We start from the raw sequence: 19,364 nt of genomic DNA, 5'->3' as shown, positions 1-19,364 counted from the left end.
TTTGCCTACAAGAGGTGACACAGAATCTTTCACCGGCTTTCCCTCTGGCAGCTGAGATATGCCCCCCACCCCCATAGAATTTCCCTTTGATCCAGTTCTTTGCAGACATACGAGAGAAACTTTCAAAATTGATAGGATGCATTAAATGGGAATAAGCGGACCAATTCTTACTTTCCATTGAGGTTGATGGTTTCACCGTACAATTTTGTCACTGGGATTAGGCAACTGGATTTGAATTTCCTGGAATGCAATTTAAAAGAATAATAATTAATCTTAACTTCCTTCCATGAGATATAGTGCAGCAAGTGATATCACTGCGTATGCACCATAGATGTTTTTGGTATAGTCAGAGCTTTGAGTTGCATCAAAACACATACCAGCTGACTCGAGCACCAGGAACATAAATATTGGAATTATTTCAAAAAATATGTTGGCATCCTTCACAGTAATACAAATAAAGATCCACCCTAGCGTTTAAGAAAATCAAGCTGAAGTAAAAGACTTGCACTTTGAAAGTGCTTTTCACAACCTCAAGGCATCCCAAAGCTCTATACAGACATTGAGATATTTGGGTTGCGATCTACCAGCTACATATCACCTGAAAAGCAGTGTGTCCGATGGATGCCGGGAGATCCCTCTTCCGGGATCTACCTGACTCGCCACGCCTCGCGAGATCGAACACGATCTCGAGAGATGTCACGATGTGTATCCTGCCCATTGTGAGTGGTATCACGTTTTAGCATATCTGCATATTAGCCTGAGACAGCTAACATTTTGCATTTCCATGATCTAGTCAAGACATGGGATCTGACCCCCTCACCTTGGAGACCTCGGGCGAGCAAGGTTCAGTGCTGGCCTCCACAAACGGGCATCAGATGGAACAGCACTCTTGGGGGTTCTCCCGGGGGATTGGAGGCCCCCAGGTGCTTGTTCTCTGGGTCGAATGGCATCCTGGCACTGATGGTGCCATCTGAGTACCTTGGCACTGCCAGCCTGGCACACTGGCAGTGCCACTGGGGTGCTAGCCAAGGTGCCATGGGGACACAGCTAGTTGGGGCACTGCCAGGGTGCTATGCTGGCGGTGCCAAGCTGGCATTTTCCCCGCGTTGCTGTTCGGGCCAGGGGGTGCCTTGCAGGGGGTGCGGAGGGGCCTGAGGGCCCCCTTATTGGTGAATTCTGGGGGTGGGGGTGGGGAGCAGTCGAGAGAAAAATGGTGTCACGCTCTCCGTCTGCGCTGAGTGTTCCAATGAGTGGAACTCCCCAGTGCAGAAAACAGGACTAAGTGTGGCCTGGTTGGGATGTTGCCTGCTGATGCCCCGTATCTAACTGAATAGGCGTTAGATAGCATGGTGTTTCTTGGCGCTCCGAACACTGGGAAACACCCGGCTAAATGCGCTCGCAACGAGACTCTGTTCCCATATGGGTAGATTGCGCCCGATGTCTCTGTATCATAGGAAATCACATTACATTCATTGCACTAATTACAAAATTAACCGGGGGTATAAACTTGTTATTTAATACAGTACTACTTGTTTGTACTGGGCTGGTGAATCGCAGATAATATTGAAAGCATCCGCTGTGTTTTTCTCCCACTAAATTAAAGACAAAAAATTTCCAAAATGTACAGGACAGCACTCCATTCACTTCTTCCAGGAAACAAGTGCACAGATTGGTAATTCTGACTGCTTCGTACCAAACCCTATGTTTACTTTTGGACGACTGCTGCAGTCACTCCGATGTTCCGGGGGCTCTGCCACTCAGCTCATAGACAACTGCAGATCCTTTAAGAGCTGTTCATTCATGTCACTTACTGATTTATTCTCCCTACACTTTATGATTGGGATTGAAGCTCTAATGTAAGAACGTACAGGGGGTTGGGGGGGGGGCGGGGTTGACATTTTTGCTGATCATCAATATCATGGGTATTGTTCAGGCCTATCTCCACTCCCAAACACCACCTATTTATGATATTCTTGCATTTTGAAATGGTTCAGAGGTAGGTACGGGGGAAGGGGGTTCAGGGAGAATGTGGTGCAGGAAGATATGGCAAGATTGGTTAAAAGAAATTGGTAATCAAACAGAAACCCACTCAATGAATGTGTTGTGCGTCTTATTTACTTGCCGTCTAGTTGCTCCTCCAAATCCCGTAACTCCAATAGTTAATAGTGGGTAGCACTGTTGCTTCACAACTCCAGGGCCCAAGGTTCGATTCCCAGTTTGGGTCACTGTCTGTGCGGAGTCTGCACGTTCTCCCCATGTCTGCGTGGGTTTCCTCCAGGTGCTCCAGTTTCCTCCCACAAATCCCGAAAGACGTGCTGTTAGGTAATTTGGAAATACTGAATTCTCCCTCAGTGTACCTAAACAGGCGCCGGAATGTGGCAACTAGATTTTCACAGTAACTTCTTTGCAGTGTTAATGTGAGCCTACTTGTGACAATGAAGATTATGAAAAAAGCAAGGATATAAAAATTCATATTTTCAGTGGTAAGCGGAGACCAGACAGCAGCTTGCTGGATCCAGGAACATTTGAGTCATTGAAGTAAATGAATTTTTTGGAGGTGCAGAAGAATCTCAAATGTCGCACCTGCCAATTGTCTTCCAGCGACCTAAAACAATCCAAAAATTGTATGGTAGGACCCTCGATATCCCATGCACACAAGATTTACTACACACAAGGACCGTTACCATCTATTACCAGTCCAGGCTAGCTATGAGCTGTCAGGAAGGGTGGAGCTTTTCCGTTTGTTAATTGAGTAATAACTAGAATTTTCCGCATAGCTAGGAAAGTGCTTATTTATAATAGTTTGCCATTTTTCTGTATTTTTTGGGTTGTAATTAGTTATTTTAAATCAGGAATACACAGGAGGATGTTTCATGCTACAAAGGGATCCGTGGCAACATTTTGTTCAAGAGCTGGCAACCCTGCTTGTGCCAGTGACTGTATTAGCAGACCCTCACAGTTCGCCAACAGGAAGCCAAATCTGGCGTGATCTGGACAAAGCAGGTTCTGCCAGTTTTTGTCCGTTCCCACCCCTTCAGATGAAATGAATGCCTTGTCACTGAAAAAAGCTGAGCTATTAAGCACTCGCCCAACAGGCAAGTAAAGCTGCTTCTATATTGAACTCTTTTTTAAATTCAGATTCCAGGAGCCAGGCTTTCAGTTAGTCTGCAGTTCAGTCTGGTTTCCTTATCCTAACAGCAGACTCCCTGACCCAGTTTATTGTGGGTCCAGAGGTTTGCTGCCAGGATAAAATAATCAGATGGAATAATAATGTAAATGTTGTACAAATGCTTGATCCCAGAATCCAAATGAAACGGTATGTCATATTTTAAAACATTGTAAGCACCCAATTCTTTTTTTCCCAATTAAGGGGCAATTTGGTGTGGCCAATCTGCCTACTGTGCACATCTTTGGTTTGTGTAAACCATCACACGGATAGTGACCCGGGCCCCGGGATGAAAAAAATATCAGCCACGATTGAATGGCGGAGCAGACTCGATGGGCCGAGTGGCCTAATTCTGCTCCTATGTCTTACAGTTTTATGGGATCGAACCCGGGCCCTCGGTGCCTTGAGGCAGCAGTGCTAGCTACTGCGCCACCGTGCTGCCTGAGGTATATCATATTTAAAAGAAAGAAAAACACACTGCAACTTACATGGCACCTTATCAAATTCTCAGTACACCCCAAAGCATTCACATGTAGTGAATCATTATTGAAAAACAGTCATTTTTGGTATGTTGAGAAATTACTCAAGAGCCCACAGACAAAGAGTAGTTGACTGGCCTGTGAGGAGGGAATGTTGGTTAACGCCCCATCAGAACTCCTTGTCCTCTCACAGAGAGTGAAAGATAACAAGCACAACAATGCAGCACCCCCTCAGTGTCAGACTATATTCTCTCCTCACATCGTGGAGTTGACCTTCTGGTTCCAGCTGAACTAAATTAACACCATTTAAGTGAGATCACTGGGCCTTCAAGTCTGCTTCTGGTTTACAACAGCAAAAGTGCCAGTTGTCTGACCGATTCTTAGGGCTGATTTTCCCCAGGCTTTGGGATCCTGATGTTGAAACTAATTGGAAGTTATGAGTGCGAACATGCCAGGAGCCTGACCGGTGGAGCTATTTTCCAGGAGGCAGCCTCCTACTTTGCCGATTTCACGCTCACCATCCTATTTTTGCAGATCCAATCAGAGGACTTGCAACGGTACAGCTTTGGCAGCGCCACCAGGAATTTGGGGGGGGGGCACTGCTGAGACAGGTAGCAGCCCTCAAGGCATCTCAACATGGAGGCACCCTGGGAGGTGAAAAATAATAATAAACAGGGGAGGCAGCAAGCACCTTCAGAGGGGAGGCGCCTCTACCTGGATTGTCAGGGCCATGGGGATGGTTGTGGATGCCCGTGGCCCCCTCTTTGGGAATAAGCCTCTGACTTTGATGGCACCCACCAGATTGCTGAAGGGAGACTTCCTCCATTAAGCTGGTAGCCTGTCCATCCTCCATGAAGCTGCTCCACAACCATCCAAATGGCAGCAAGGCTGGAAAAGTACCCCTAATTGGGACCTTAACAATGTAAAATGGTTGTCCTCCTCCGAGGTCCAGGCAACCAATGCACATTCCTGTGTGATCCCCTCATTTCTCCCCACCTCCCTATCCCCCTGTGTCGGGGGAGCCCAACAGACACAGCTTTCCACTATTTCCCCAGCTTCCCCACTACCACATCTGCCATCTCTGGGCCGGCAGGTTTAAGTCCTAAGATGCAAGACAACAAGTTAAATGGCCAATGCGCAAGTGTCTTAAAACAACACGCTGTAAAAGCAGCTTTAATCTGTGTGGGAAGCAGCTGTGCATAATCTCCTCTTGACATTCTGGTTGTTAACCATGGATTTGTTGGAGCAGAAGCAGATTTGGCACACAGTGGATTTGCTGAGTTTCACTTGAGAACCCAGAAGCTCAGGTTCCCTGTATGTTATGGAGTTCTAGACTCCTAGAATCCCTACAGTGTAGAAGGAGGCCATTTGGTCCGTCGAGTCTGCACCGACCCTCTGACAGAGCCCGCCACCCGACCGCACTTGCCCACCCTATCCCAATAACCCCTTAACCTAACTTATACATCGCTGGACACTAAGGGGCAATTTATCATGGCCAATCCACCTAACCTGCACATCTTTGGACTGCGGGAGGAAACCGCAGCACCCGGAGGAAACCCACGCAGACACGGGGAGAACGTGCAGACTCCGCACATACAGTCACCCGTGTCGTGTTGGGTGTTCCATAAGAACATAAGAACTAGGAGCAGGAGTAGGCCATCTGGCCCCTCGAGCCTGCTCCGCCATTCAATGAGATCATGGCTGATCTTTTGTGGACTCAGCTCCACTTTCCGGCCCGAACACCATAACCCTTAATCCCTTTATTCTTCAAAAAACTATCTATCTTTATCTTAAAAACATTTAATGAAGGAGCCTCTACTGCTTCACTGGGCAAGGAATTCCATAGATTCACAACCCTTTGGGTGAAGAAGTTCCTCCTAAACTCAGTCCTAAATCTACTTCCCCTTATTTTGAGGCTATGCCCCCTAGTTCTGCTTTCACCCGCCAGTGGAAACAACCTGCCCGCATCTATCCTATCGATTCCCTTCATAATTTTATATGTTTCTATAAGATCCCCCCTCATCCTTCTAAATTCCAACGAGTACAGTCCCAGTCTACTCAACCTCTCCTCGTAATCCAACCCCTTCAGCTCTGGGATTAACCTAGTGAATCTCCTCTGCACACCCTCCAGTGCCAGTACGTCCTTTTTCATGTAAGGAGACCAAAACTGAACACAATACTCCAGGTGTGGCCTCACTAACACCTTATACAATTGCAGCATAACCTCCCTAGTCTTAAACTCCATCCCTCTAGCAATGAAGGACAAAATTCCATTTGCCTTCTTAATCACCTGTTGCACCTGAAAACCAACTTTCTGCGACTCATGCACGAGCACACCCAGGTCTCTCTGCACAGCAGCATGTTTTAATATTTTATCATTTAAATAATAATCCCTTTTGCCGTTATTCTTACCAAAATGGATAACCTCACATTTGTCAACATTGTATTCCATCTGCCAGACCCTAGCCCATTCACTTAGCCTGTCCAAATCCCTCTGCAGACTTCCAGTATCCTCTGCACTTTTTGCTTTACCACTTATCTTAGTGTCGTCTGCAAACTTGGACACATTGCCCTTGGTCCCCAACTCCAAATCATCTATGTAAATTGTGAACAGTTGTGGGCCCAACACTGATCCCTGAGGGACACCACTAGCTACTGATTGCCAACCAGAGAAACACCCATTAATCCCCACTCTTTGCTTTCTATTAATTAACCAATCCTCTATCCATGCTCCTACTTTCCCCTTAATGCCATGCATCTTTATCTTATGCAACAACCTTTTGTGTGGCACCTTGTCAAAGGCTTTCTGGAAATCCAGATACACCACATCCATTGGCTCCCCGTTATCTACCGCACTGTTAATGTCCTCAAAAAATTCCACTAAATTAGCTAGGCACGACCTGCCCTTTATGAACCCATGCTGCGTCTGTCCAATGGGACAATTTCCATCCAGATGCCTCGCTATTTCTTCCTTGATGATAGATTCCAGCATCTTCCCTACTACCGAAGTTAAGCTCACTGGCCTATAATTACCCACTTTCTGCCTACCTCCTTTTTTAAACAGTGGTGTCACGTTTGCTAATTTCCAATCCGCCGGGACCACCCCAGAGTCTAGTGAATTTTGGTAAATTATCACTAGTGCATTTGCAATTTCCCTAGCCATCTCTTTTAGCACTCTGGGATGCATTCCATCAGGGCCAGGAGACTTGTCTACCTTTAGCCCCATTAGCTTGCCCATCACTACCTCCTTGGTGATATCAATCCTCTCAAGGTCCCCACCTGTCATAGCCTCATTTCCATCAGTCACTGGCATGTTATTTGTGTCTTCCACTGTGAAGACCGACCCAAAAAACCTGTTCAGTTCCTCAGCCATTTCCTCATCTCCCATTATTAAATCTCCCTTCTCATCCTCTAAAGGACCAATATTTACCTTAGCCACTCTTTTTTGTTTTATGTATTTGTAGAAACTTTTACTATCTGTTTTTATATTCTGAGCAAGTTTACTCTCATAATCTATTTTACTCTTCTTTATAGCTTTTTTAGTAGCTTTCTGTTGCCCCCTAAAGATTTCCCAGTCCTCTAGTCTCCCACTGATCTTTGCTACTTTGTATGTTTTTTCCTTCAATTTGATACTCTCCCTTATTTCCTGAGATATCCACGGTCGATTTTCCCTCTTTTTACCGTCCTTCCTTTTTGTTGGAATAAACCTTTGCTGGGCACTGTGAAAAATCACTTGGAAGGTTCTCCACTGTTCCTCAACTGTTTCGCCATAAAGTCTTTGCTCCCAGTCTACCTTAGCTAGTTCTTCTCTCATTGTAATCTCCTTTGTTTAAGCACAAAACACTAGTGCTTGATTTTACCTTCTCACCCTCCATCTGTATTTTAAATTCCACCATATTGTGATCGCTCCTTCCAAGAGGATCCCTAACTATGAGATTCTGAATCAATCCTGTCTCATTACACAGGACCAGATCTAGGACCGCTTGTTCCCTCGTAGGTTCCATTACATACTGTTCGAGGAAACTATCGCGGATACATTCTATAAACTCCTCCTCAAGGCTGCCTTGACCGACCTGGTTAAACCAATCAACATGTAGATTAAAATCCCCCATGTTCCGATATACAAACGAACCAACACGGTTGTAGATGGTACAACTCTGTTTTATTATTCTGTACAATAACAACTGTTAACTTCTGGCTGTGGTTTGTACTTCACCAGTTAACCTGTGGACCCAGCCCTAGCACTATCTTAGAGAGGCACTCAGCACATGGTGTATGTCTGAGTGGCACGCTGTGAGCTCTGTGCTCTGAGCTATCTCCTGGTGGAATGAGCAGGAACTGTGGTGTTCCCTATTTTATACTGCGTGTGCTCTCACTGGTGATTGGCTGTGATGTTGCATGTGTGTTGATTGGTCCATCTACCTGTCCATCAGTGTGTGTGTGTGATTGCACCATGATATGTTAATATGGATATCATGACAACTCAAGGCTGGAATTCAACCCGGGTCCCTGGTACAGTGAGGCAGCAGTGCTAATCACTGTGCCACTGTGCCACCCGGAGCTAGTGACAATGGGATCTCCAGCCAAAGCCAGCCTGATTGACAGGCTTGGGACCCTTTTGGTCAGGGGGGCTGCAGCGGCGGATAAGGAACATACAGCTGTTAGTGGGCCATGAGGTATTTGCAGCAAATCCAGGGGACACGTGGTTTTTATTTTGTGTGGGGTTGGGGTTAGAGATTTGGAGAATGGGAGAGGGAAGCATTCCTGCTTCTACTGGCCCACAAACTGCTGTAAGGAAACTTTTATCTTCTCCCTGAAGCTGAGCTTTTGGGTTTGCCGAGGCCTGCAAACCCAGCTGGCCAGGATTAAACATGTAAAGCAAGTTAACCCAGCCTCATTATAACATTTATAGTTATCTGCCTCCTGTGAGCAGGGTGACTGTCCCCTCTAAGACCCGACACCTTCAAATCTGGAAGTGAGTAAGGGCGACACAGCAATGCAGTGGTTAGCACTGCTGCCTCATACAGGACGGGGGGAATGCTGATAGTCAGGGACTTCTATATGGGAAACAGACTAGCGACACTAAACGAACTGACGGAGGAATTGAAACTACTGACAGGACAAGAAATGAGGCACCTACAAATAACACACTTCTTCCGCAAAGAGACAGTCGGATACCTCAGGGCCCCGGAGACCACACTATTAGAGGACCTGATGAATATGGACAGTAAAGAAGGGGGAAACTGTTGGAAAATGTATGGGCAACTACTGGACAGGGCCCAAACGCTATTAGACAAGATCAGGCGGAAATGGGGGGATGAACTGGGGACAGAAGTGGGTTGTAAACTCTGGAGCGAAGCACTGAGTGGGGCCATCTCCAACTCCTCCTACGCAAGGCTCAGCCTCATGCAGCTCAAAGTGGTGCACAGAGCACACCTAGCCAGAACCCGAATGAACAGGTTCTTCCCGGAGGTGGAGGATAAATGTGAACGGTGCCAGAGAGGCCCGGCCAACCACATCCACATGTTTTGGACCTGTCCCATATTTTGCTTCTGGACAGCCTTCTCCGAGGCAATGTCCAAGGTTGTGGGGGTGAGGGTGGAGCTGTACCCAAAAGTGGCAATCTTCGGGGTATCAGAGCAGCCAGAGCTACACATGGGGAATGGGGCCGACGCCCTGGCTTTCGCTTCCCTAATCGCACGCCGGAGAATCCTGCTCGGCTGGCGATCAGCAGCACCACCCACAGCTGCAGACTGGCTCGCTGACCTCTCGGAATTTCTCCACCTGGAGAAAATCAAATACACCACCCGAGGGTCGGAGGAGAGCTTCCTTACTGCATGGGGGCAATTTGTCAGCCTGTTCCAAGACCTGTTCAAGGCCAACAATGACTGGAAAGGAAGAAAATTAAAAAAATTGGAAGAGGACTGACAGGAATACACAACCCAGTAAGAGGTGGGGGCAAGAAGGGAGGAGGGAACCTGAGGGAAATAAAGGGAACAACATAGGGGGTGGGGTGGAAGGATTCCCATTCCCACCCACAAGGCAGATGCGGTGGAAGACACAAAGGAAAGAAGGGGGGGGAAGGGGGAGAGCGGAAGTAAAGCTGGGGGGGGGGGTGGGGGAGAAGAGGATAGATAGCACACCGGGACAGATGGTGGAAAAATGTAAATAGATAGAAAATAATCTTATATACTGTACAGTAACAGACACAAAATGCAACTGTATATAAAATTGAAAATGCCAATAAAAATAAATTTTTTAATAAAGCACTGCTGCCTCACGGTGCTCAGGACCCGGGTTTGATCCCGGCTCTGGCTCACTGTCCGTGTGGAGTGTGACATTCTCCCCGTGTTTGTGTGGGTCTCACCCCCACAACCCAAATATGAGCAGGGTAGGTGGATTGGCCATGCCAATTAGCCCCTTAATTGGAAAAAAGAATTGGGTACTCTAAATTTCTTTTAAAAACCTGGAAATGAGAGGATTGGTGTCAGGTTTGAATATTTTAATATTTCATCCTATTTTCCCGTGGTTAAAACTCAACCCCAATGTTAAGGTCTATCGGCTTGCATCAGAAATGTAAAAATACATTTAATAGTTTTGAACCAAATAGAGAGGCAGGTAAGGGTGGGTTGGAATGCAGGAATGATAAAATGACAAAAGGGTCGATGGTACACAGCAAAGGGGATGGTAACAGGACAAGTGAATGAAACAAGGTGGTTCTAGCGGAGCTGTAAATGGCAACAGCAAAACCATGACCAGCACCCATTGTCCAATAATGAATACATCTGAAATGATTGAATTCGGTGTCGTCAAGTTTATGAAGTGTCTCATTGAAATAATTAATTTCCACCTGCTTTGAATTCTTTCCTAATAGTGCTTAATTTTAGCTGACCTGATTTCCATATATATTTATATTAAGGGAAAATAGCCGCTTGGAATTGGTGAGAAACACACTGATAAAGCTGCAGAACAGCCTTGGGCTAGCAAAAGTTAATGGCCTAGCTAAGTAAATCTTGCCTGTACTTTGCTGAGACATGCAGGATTATCTCATTTACATTGTGAGTGTGGTAGGTCGGGCTGTCAGCTCGCTCCATACCTTGCGTTTTTGATCTGTTTTTTTTTCCAGTTCTCTTTGTTGCAGAGGTTTTAAGCTCTATTGTCTGCAAGGAATAGATTCCAAGGAAAGATCAGAAAAAAGACCAAACACTTGCCGATTCTTAGGTTTCTTTCAAAACACTGAGGCATGCATCACTGGCACTGAAACGATGATTCACTTTTCAAATAAACTGGGTGGTGTTTCTTTCTGCAGGGTGTAAAATGTAATGTTTGAGAGACTCTTTTTAATGGGCCAACTTTAATCATTATGAATGCGAGTGAAGTATTACAAACTCTCCCGGAATAGGAAAGATTCAGTTTAGGGAGTTTGAATAAGAAGTAAACCCCCGACAGCGTCGGATCGAACAAACAGCAGAGACATAGTGAAAGGACAAAAGAGCGAGGCATCTGATAAGAAGCTAAAGCAGAAGGAAAGGAATGTTGTCAAGATTATTCCCAAGCATGTGGAATATCAAATATAGTATGTCACTGACTTTCTTAAACTGTGGTCGGAATGCACATTCCGTTTAATGACGCTAGCTCTTTTTAGTTCATCCATTATTATCAAAGCCATTTGAGAATACACATTTTAACACAGCAACAAAATTGATTCAATTTTACTTGCTGTCAGATGAAGAGACCTGAGAAAATCTGCATTGCTAAAGGTCCAATTCACTGAACTGTATGACTATTTTAGGCAACCTTATCTACAGGAAACTTATAAAACAAGATATTCAGAAATGTCAATAATATGGAAGGACTTATTCTGGGACTTTGCACTTCTTCAGTTGCAGCTGAACAGTTATGGCTATTGGTTTTACCCATGCACATAATTACTGAAAATTCCTCCTCGTTTTCCCCATGAGAAATATTATAAAGCACATTGTATTCCGGGTTCAAAAGGTGAAAGAGCAGATGTTTTAGGCTGTGTCGTATTATACACCAGTATATCATGGTGCAGACACACACACTGATGGACACACAGCAAGACCAATCAACACACACAACACCGCAGCCAATCACCAGTTAGAGCACACTCACTATAAAGACAGGGGGCATCAGAGTTCCCGCTCATTCGGGATGTAGCCTCTTAGAAGGACAGAGCTTACAGCTGACATCACAGATCTTCACCATGTGCTGAGTGCATAGACTGGTTCGGACAGGCAGAGGTCTTTTGTTGAATCTAACATCGTGTTAACCCACAGTGAAAGTATGTTCAACAGTTTCTAACTTAATAAAATAGTGTTGTACTATTTTAAGTGTTGGTGGCCTGTATGTGTTCCACGGATCCAGCGCACCCAACACAAAATGATACCAGGAGTTTAGGGATGTTAGAACTTCTTAGACCTACCACCAAGTGATCTGCCTTCCACCAGCAAACAGCCATCCTGCAAAATGGACAGCGTCCCCCCTCCGTCACCGCTCCGCATCACCGGTAAACTAGGGGCCAACTGGAAGATATTCAAACAACGCTTCCAGCACTACCTTGAAGCCACAGACCGGGAAGCTGCCTCAGACACCAGGAAGATCGCTCTCTTCCTATCCATGGCCGGGGACCATGCCATCCGCATTTTCAATTCTCTCACCTTTGCTGATGGTGAAGATAAATCAAAATTCAAGACAGTCCTCCTCAGGTTTGACAGTCACTGCAACATCGAAGTGAATGAAAGTTTTGAGTGCTATGTTTTCCAACAGCGTTTGCAGGGTAAGGATGAACCTTTCCAGTCCTTTCTCACCCACCTCCGCATCCTTGCGCAGTCCTGTAATTACGGGCACACCTCCGACTCCATGATACGCGACCAGATCATTTTCGGTGTTCAATCGGAACCCCTACGCCAGCAGCTCCTCAAGGTAAAGCAGCTCACCCTAGCGATTGCCATCGAGACCTGCGTGCTACACGAACACGCCACTAGTCGGTATTCCTACATCCAAGTGGCTGAAACGGCGCGGCAAGGTCCCCACGAGGCAGAATGGGTCCAAGCAGTCGAGCAACTCCAAGGCCTCAGCCTGGATGAGGGCAGCCATTTTGCGCGCTTTTCGCGGACTCCCGCGCTTGTGCGCACTGAACGAGGGGACGGCGACGTCGACGAACGTACTGCGCAATCGCGTACTACATACGACCGCACCGCGCATGCGCGGTGGCGCAGCAAACGTACTGACGCTACAACGTGTGGCAACTGTGGCTCCGGCCACTTAAAGCGGCAATGCCCTGCCAAATCCCGACGATGCCTGAGATGTGGCAAACTTGACCACTATGCTGCTTTATGCAGAGCAGCTCAGCCTGCCAACTCTTCTCACTCTAACCAGCCTCGCAGGAATGTCTGGGCCATTCAACCCACGGTCACTGAGTCCGATTCGGACCTGCTACCCGATATTGACACCGAGGACCCGAAGTCGCCTTTTCGAGTCGGTATCGTCACAAAAAACAGGGGGCGCGATTCTCCGCTCCCGCGCCGGTTGGGAGAATTGCCTGGCGAGCCATTTTTCCACGCGACACCGGTCTGACGCCCTCCTGCGATTCACCCAAGCGGCGAGAACGGCCCAGTCGTGTTCTGCGCTGCGCAGGCCGGAGAATCGCCCGAGACACCCAAAATGGCGATTCTCCGATATCCCCGCTATTCTCCGGCCCGGATGGGCCGAGCGGTCTGCCCAATACGACGGGTTCCCACCGGCGCCATCCACACCTGGTCGTTGCCGGTGGGAACAGCGTGGGAACGCTGGGGGGGGACGGCCTGTGGGAGGGCCGGGGGGGGGGGGTGTTCCTGCACCGGGGGGGGTCTCAAATGGGGCCTGGCCCAAGAGAGGTGCCCACCGATTGGCGGGCCAGCCTCTCTGAAGGAGGACGTCCTTTCTTCCGCGCCCCGCAAGATCCACCCGACATCTTCTTGCAGGGTGGCCTCGGGGAGGACGGCAACCGCGCATCCGCGGGTGATGCCAGTTTCACGGCGCCGGCCACGTCATTTACGCGGCGCCGCTTTTACGCGGCCCCAATGCCCGGCGCGCGCTGACTACGCTGCTTTCATGACACGCCCCCTCAGTTCCTCACGGCCCCGCTCCTAGCCCATTTTCGGGCCTTGAATTGATCGCGATCGGGGCCGTTCCATGCCGTCGTGAAACTCTACGGCGTTCACGATGCCGTGGGCACTTAGTCGCGGGAGCAGAGAATCGCGCCCAGGGTGTTCCCGAAGCAAAGAATCCAGCCTCTAACGGTATACAGCATCGATCCAGACGATGTTTCTAACTTAATAAAATAGTGTTGGGACTATTTTAAGTGTTGGTGGCCTGTATGTGTTCCACGGATTCAGAGCACCCAACAGATCAGGCTGCATTTTCCAGTTGATCTGGTTAAGGTTGAAAGGTGAATTTTAGTTGGGAAGTCAGTTTAATAATGTCTCCTGAAACAAAGGATACAGCTTTACCAGCTGGGCCTGTTCACATTTACTCACATTCAAAATAACTCTGTTACTTCCCCTTAGCTGAGAGTCATGCCCATTGTAAGCAGAAATAATGGGCTTTCAGTTGTTTAAAATACTTTTTTCGAAGGCAGGATCCAGATCGTGTAGTCATGGTTTCATTATGGCGGTAACTAGTCAAAACTGAATGAAGATCCTGCGTCTTCACTGTCCTATTTTTTCACATTTTATTTGAGACCCACTGACAACAAGAAGAGAATGGCGTTGGTGGAACTTATAAAGTTCTCATTGTGAAGCAGACATTAACAGCTCAGTGTAGGTTTTCCAAGACTTTACCAGTGGCAAGATGAGTAATGGATTCTCAGGTAGGCAGTGGAAAACATTTGCTTCATCAAGTTCATCTCCCTACAGTGTCACCTGGAGGTTTTCTGATAACCCTGTCTCTCATTTATGGACAAGGACTCTTGGCTAGTTCCTTTTGAAACTCATTCACATTTTCTTGTTTCACCACATTTTTGCCACCTCCCATTTTTACCATTTTTTTATAAAAATGTTCCCCTGCATTTCCTATTTCCCGTTGCTGCCTTTAATTTATAAACATGATTTCTTGCGGTTAAATTTGTAAATGACAGAAAAGCTTACTTGAATGCAATTTGTCCACAATCATTTCAGCATTTTTTGCACCTCTACTATATTCCTTCTCATTCTTCTTTTCACAAGAGAAAAGACGCAGGGTAATCAATCTTTCCTCAGGTAATATTCAGTTAAATGTTGTGATCAACTGAGTAGTCCGACTCCATATCCCTTCCAATAAGCAAGTATCCATTCTGAAATGGGGGAATACAAAACTGCCCACCCAAGTGGTGGACTCACCAAGGCCAAATACAGTTTTTAAATTCCCTCAAATTAAAATGTAAAATACTGGAAATGCTCAGCAAGTTTGGCAGAAACCATAGAGAGGAAAGCTGAGTTAATTGCTGAATTTTCCATAGGCTTTGGGACCCCATCATTGAAACCAAATGGGAATCCCAAGCCATTGGACGTGAGGCTGGCTCAGCCATCTTCTGAATGGTAGCTTCCACATGCCCAATCAGCTTTGGAGAATTGGCAGCTCCACACAAAGAGGTATGTGTTGCTTACGTAGGAGGAAGCAGCAGCAGTGGTAAAGAAATAAACAAGGTCTAGTTGGTAGCTCCATAAGGATAGAAGGGAAACCCCTCCCATGGATTGGGATTGGGTGATCTTGCACGATCAACGCCCCATCAAAGGGGCATGGAGTCTCTGGATCCAATGGATCCTCAGAGAGGTTGCCTCCATTGAACTAGCAGTCTCCTCAATGGGGTCACACTGCAAATTTCCTGTGAGACTGCAAAGATCCCCCCGATATCAGGTCTTAACTTGCATTATTGGCTGCTGGCCTCCATGGAGCAGGAAAGTTGATGGCTCAGTCACTGCTGAGAGGACAATTGAACTATTTAAATGGCCAGATAAGGGCCACATTAAATACTTTGGGGAATTTTACCAGCAGTGAGAGTGTCCGTTGCCACGTGGGGAGACCACCAGATGAAAACTGGCAGCCACACAGTGGACAGGCACTGCCGATGGGGTGGGGGCTTCCCTCATGGGTGCTCCATGGAGGTGTCTTCCAGCCGCAATGGGCTCCCTCGCAGCAAAAGAGTAGCCCCCGTTCTGTGGCCCCTTTTACCTCGATTGCTGAAGCCTGCTTGGTCCCAACGTTGTCCAACCCCACTAACTGTCTTCAAGGATTCCCAGCTATTGAGGCATCCTCTCCCTTATGTTGCAGCCTCAGCAATTGTTACTTTCTGTGGTGGTGCTAGATTGGCAGTTCTGGGGGAGGGGGGGGCATTGCCATGCTTAATCTCTCATGGTGGCCTTTTAATTGGCCATCATCAACAATATACTGCCTGGGTCCAGCTGCATGTTGAAGCGATGTCCTCTCCTGCTTTCGGGGTCCGTTAGTAGGACTTTCTTGTTAATGGCAAATTCCAGCTTGCTACCTCATTTTCCTACCTGTGTCAGGGTGGCCCCTTTAAGGAGCAATTCTTCACTGGCCCCATGACCTGCTTGGAACCTATGGGGATGGAGTGTGCAAACCTTTGCCTATCGTGTGCCAGGACATGGATCCAGGTGGAGTGGGATCTTCAGAGTAAGCCTGGGGGTCGTGGGTACTAATCCTGTGTTGGAGTTGTGTTGATCGGTAAATACACAGTTCTTCCTTTGTTCATAAATCACCAGTGTGATTTAACACTGCCTCGCCGTATTACCTCGTGCTACAATATTGGCAACGAGAATAAATCAATCCAGTCAAAAGGAAAGTCGTGACTTTTGGAAAGGGGAATTGTGGCCTCTCGGTGTCCTGCATAAAGGTGAAGAATGAACCACATTCGAATAGCTATGCCACTATTCAGGAAAATTGATCCATTCAATCCGGGGGCTGAAAATTGGGGCTAATATTTGGAAAGGCTTTGTTACTTTTTCATTGCCAAATGAAATCACGGCAGAAGACAAGCAATAAGTCACATTACTCACAGTTTGCTGTCAGCTAACATATAATCTCGTGAAAAGCTTGGCATCTCTGGAGGCTCCAGACATCAAGTCCTTTGATCAATTAGTGCAGCTAGTGAGAGACCACGACAATCCCTGACCTTCCATTATAATGCAGCACAATAAATTTCATGCAGCCATTAGGGGTCTTGGAGAAACTGTATCCACTTTTGTAGCCAGGCTTCAGCAGATATTTGAATATTGTAAATTTGGTCTGTCTCTCAGTGATGTTATGTGAGCGTTTGGTTTGCAGTATCAATAACTTGAATATTCAGAAGAAGTTGTTGGCAGAAACTAGAATATCCTTCGACAAAGCGTTTGAGTTAGCTCAAGCAACTGAAAGCACTGAACAAAATGCTTTTGAACTGCAAGGCATGCGAAGCAAGGTAAATCTGTTATGGCGGGAAACAGTGGCCGCTCGAAGTACCGATATTGTGGGTGCAGTGGGGCCTAAGAAAAAGAAGAGTGATGATGCTCTGCACCAAAAAGTTTTTAAAAAAATTTAGAGTACCCAATTCCTTTTTTCCCAAATAAGGGGCAATTTAGCATGACCAATCCACCAACCCTGCACATCTTTGGGTTGTGGGGGTGAGACCCATACAGACACTGGGAGAATGTGCAAACTCCACAAAGACAGTGACCCGGGGCCGGGATCAAACCCGGGGCCGGGATCAAACCCGGGTCTTCAGTGCCGTGAGACAGCAAGTCTAACTACTGCCCCACTGTTCCACCCTCTGCACCAAAAGCTGAAGTGGAGCTGAATCGGCTGGAAGACCTGGGAGTAATTACAACAGTACAATTTTCAGAGTGGCCAGCACCAATAGTCCCCACACTAAAGCAGACCGCACAGTGACTATTTGTGAAGATTACAACATGACTGTGAACATGGCTGCTAAAGTATTCCTAGGATAAAGGACTTTTACGCAAAATTGGCAGGAGGCCTCAGTACATGAAATTGGATTCAAGTTCTGGTTACTAGTAGCTTGAATTGGAGAAAGAATCAAGGAAATTCATCAACATACACACACACAGCCTTATTCCAATGTACAAGATTACCTTTTGGTATTTCAAATGACAGCATTATATTTCAGCGCACGATGGGAGAGTCTTTTATAGGGGATCCCAAAAGTTGTCATGTATCTGGACGATGTCTTACTAATGGGGCAACACCCAAAGAGCGTAGTGCCAGTTTGGAAGAAGTCCTCAGGAGATTCAAAGAAGCTGGTACACGCTTGAAGCGTGAGGAATGCACATTTCAGGCCGAAGAGGTCACATGTCTAGGTTTCAAAGTCAATGCAAAAGGTATACATTCGCTTGAGGACAAGGTAAATGCAATAAAAGGGATGCCAGCACCAGGGAACGTGACTGAGTGTAAGTGAGATGGTCAATTATTATGGTTGTTTTTTTACCCAATTCGTCTACAATTTTGATGCCACCAACTGTTGAAGAGACACCAACGATGGAATTGGGAAAATTCCCAGAGAAAATCTTTTGATCAAGTGAAACATGCATTACTTGTCCACTTTGACCCAGGCAAACCCATAATAGTCACATGTAATGCATCTCCTTATGGCACAGGAAGATTGCACGGAGCGGTCTGTCACCGTTGCTTCCAGAACCGTGTCAGATTGTTCAAGGAAGTATTGACAGATAGATGAAGAGGGTTTTGCAACCACTTGGCAGTGGGGCAGCACAGTGGCACAATGATTAGCACTGCTGCCTCACAATGCCAGGGATCCGGGTTCAATTCCAGCTTTGGGTGACTGTCAGCGTGGAGTTTGTACGTTCTCTCAGTGTCTGCGGGGGTTTCCTCTGGGTGCTCCGGTTCCCTCCCACAGTTCAAAGACAAACAGGTGAGGTGGGTTGGTCAAAGAGTTAGGTGGAGTTACTTGGATGTAATCTTTGGAGGGTTGGTGCCGTCTCGATGGGATGAATGGTCTCCTGCACCTGTAGGGATTCTATTATTCATGTCGTAGAAAATATGCTTATTGTCTGCACTTCACCAGCATCCCAGACCATAAACAAGTCAGGCCCTACTTACAACAAAGGGATGAAATTAGTTGTGAAGACTCGGGCGCTTTTGTGGGGTGTAGAGTGATGGTGCCACCACCGGAGTGACAACCACTTCTCCAGAGATTGCACAGCATGCATCCTGGCCAGATGGGACTTCCGGTGACGGCGGGTGGGAGGCAGCCTCACACTGGAGGGCTCCCGCTCGGGTATAGGAATTTCGGCATTTTAACGCCCGGTCCCGGGGGCAACGGAGGCTGAAAAGGCAGTAAGAAGGCACAGGGAGGAGAAATGTCCAAGTTTGGGAGAAAAACGGCCGTGAAAAAGGGGGTTACCGGAAGTCCGCTGGGGAGTGAAAAAGTCAGCACAGTAACTGGAAGGAAAGTGGAGGCTGGAGCACCAGGGGAGGCCGCATCACTCACAGCAGAAGAAATGACCAAGGTGATGGCTGTGGAACTTGAAAAACAGTTCACAAAGCACATGGAAACGATGAAGAAGGAGATGGGGGCGGTATTGAAAGTGCTGGTGGAGGAGGCGATTGCACCGGTGAGGACGGTGTCAAGCGCAGCGGCGGAGATGCAGGAGCAAGGTGAGACACTGAAGGAATGAAAGAGGCATTATCGCAGCACAGTGATC

At 47.1% G+C, this 19,364-nt stretch overlaps 1 protein-coding gene across 12 annotated transcripts in view; it reads left to right on the top strand.

The window, feature by feature from the left end:
* sulf1 (sulfatase 1) overlaps positions 1 to 19,364 on the top strand; it is an 821,278-nt gene that overhangs the window by 289,290 nt on the left and 512,624 nt on the right. The gene's annotated exons all lie outside the window — the stretch shown is intronic.

The sequence above is a fragment of the Scyliorhinus torazame genome, chromosome 11 (assembly GCF_047496885.1).
Source record: "Scyliorhinus torazame isolate Kashiwa2021f chromosome 11, sScyTor2.1, whole genome shotgun sequence".
Classification (NCBI taxonomy): domain Eukaryota; kingdom Metazoa; phylum Chordata; class Chondrichthyes; order Carcharhiniformes; family Scyliorhinidae; genus Scyliorhinus; species Scyliorhinus torazame.
This window is presented reverse-complemented; position numbering and strand designations above follow the sequence as displayed.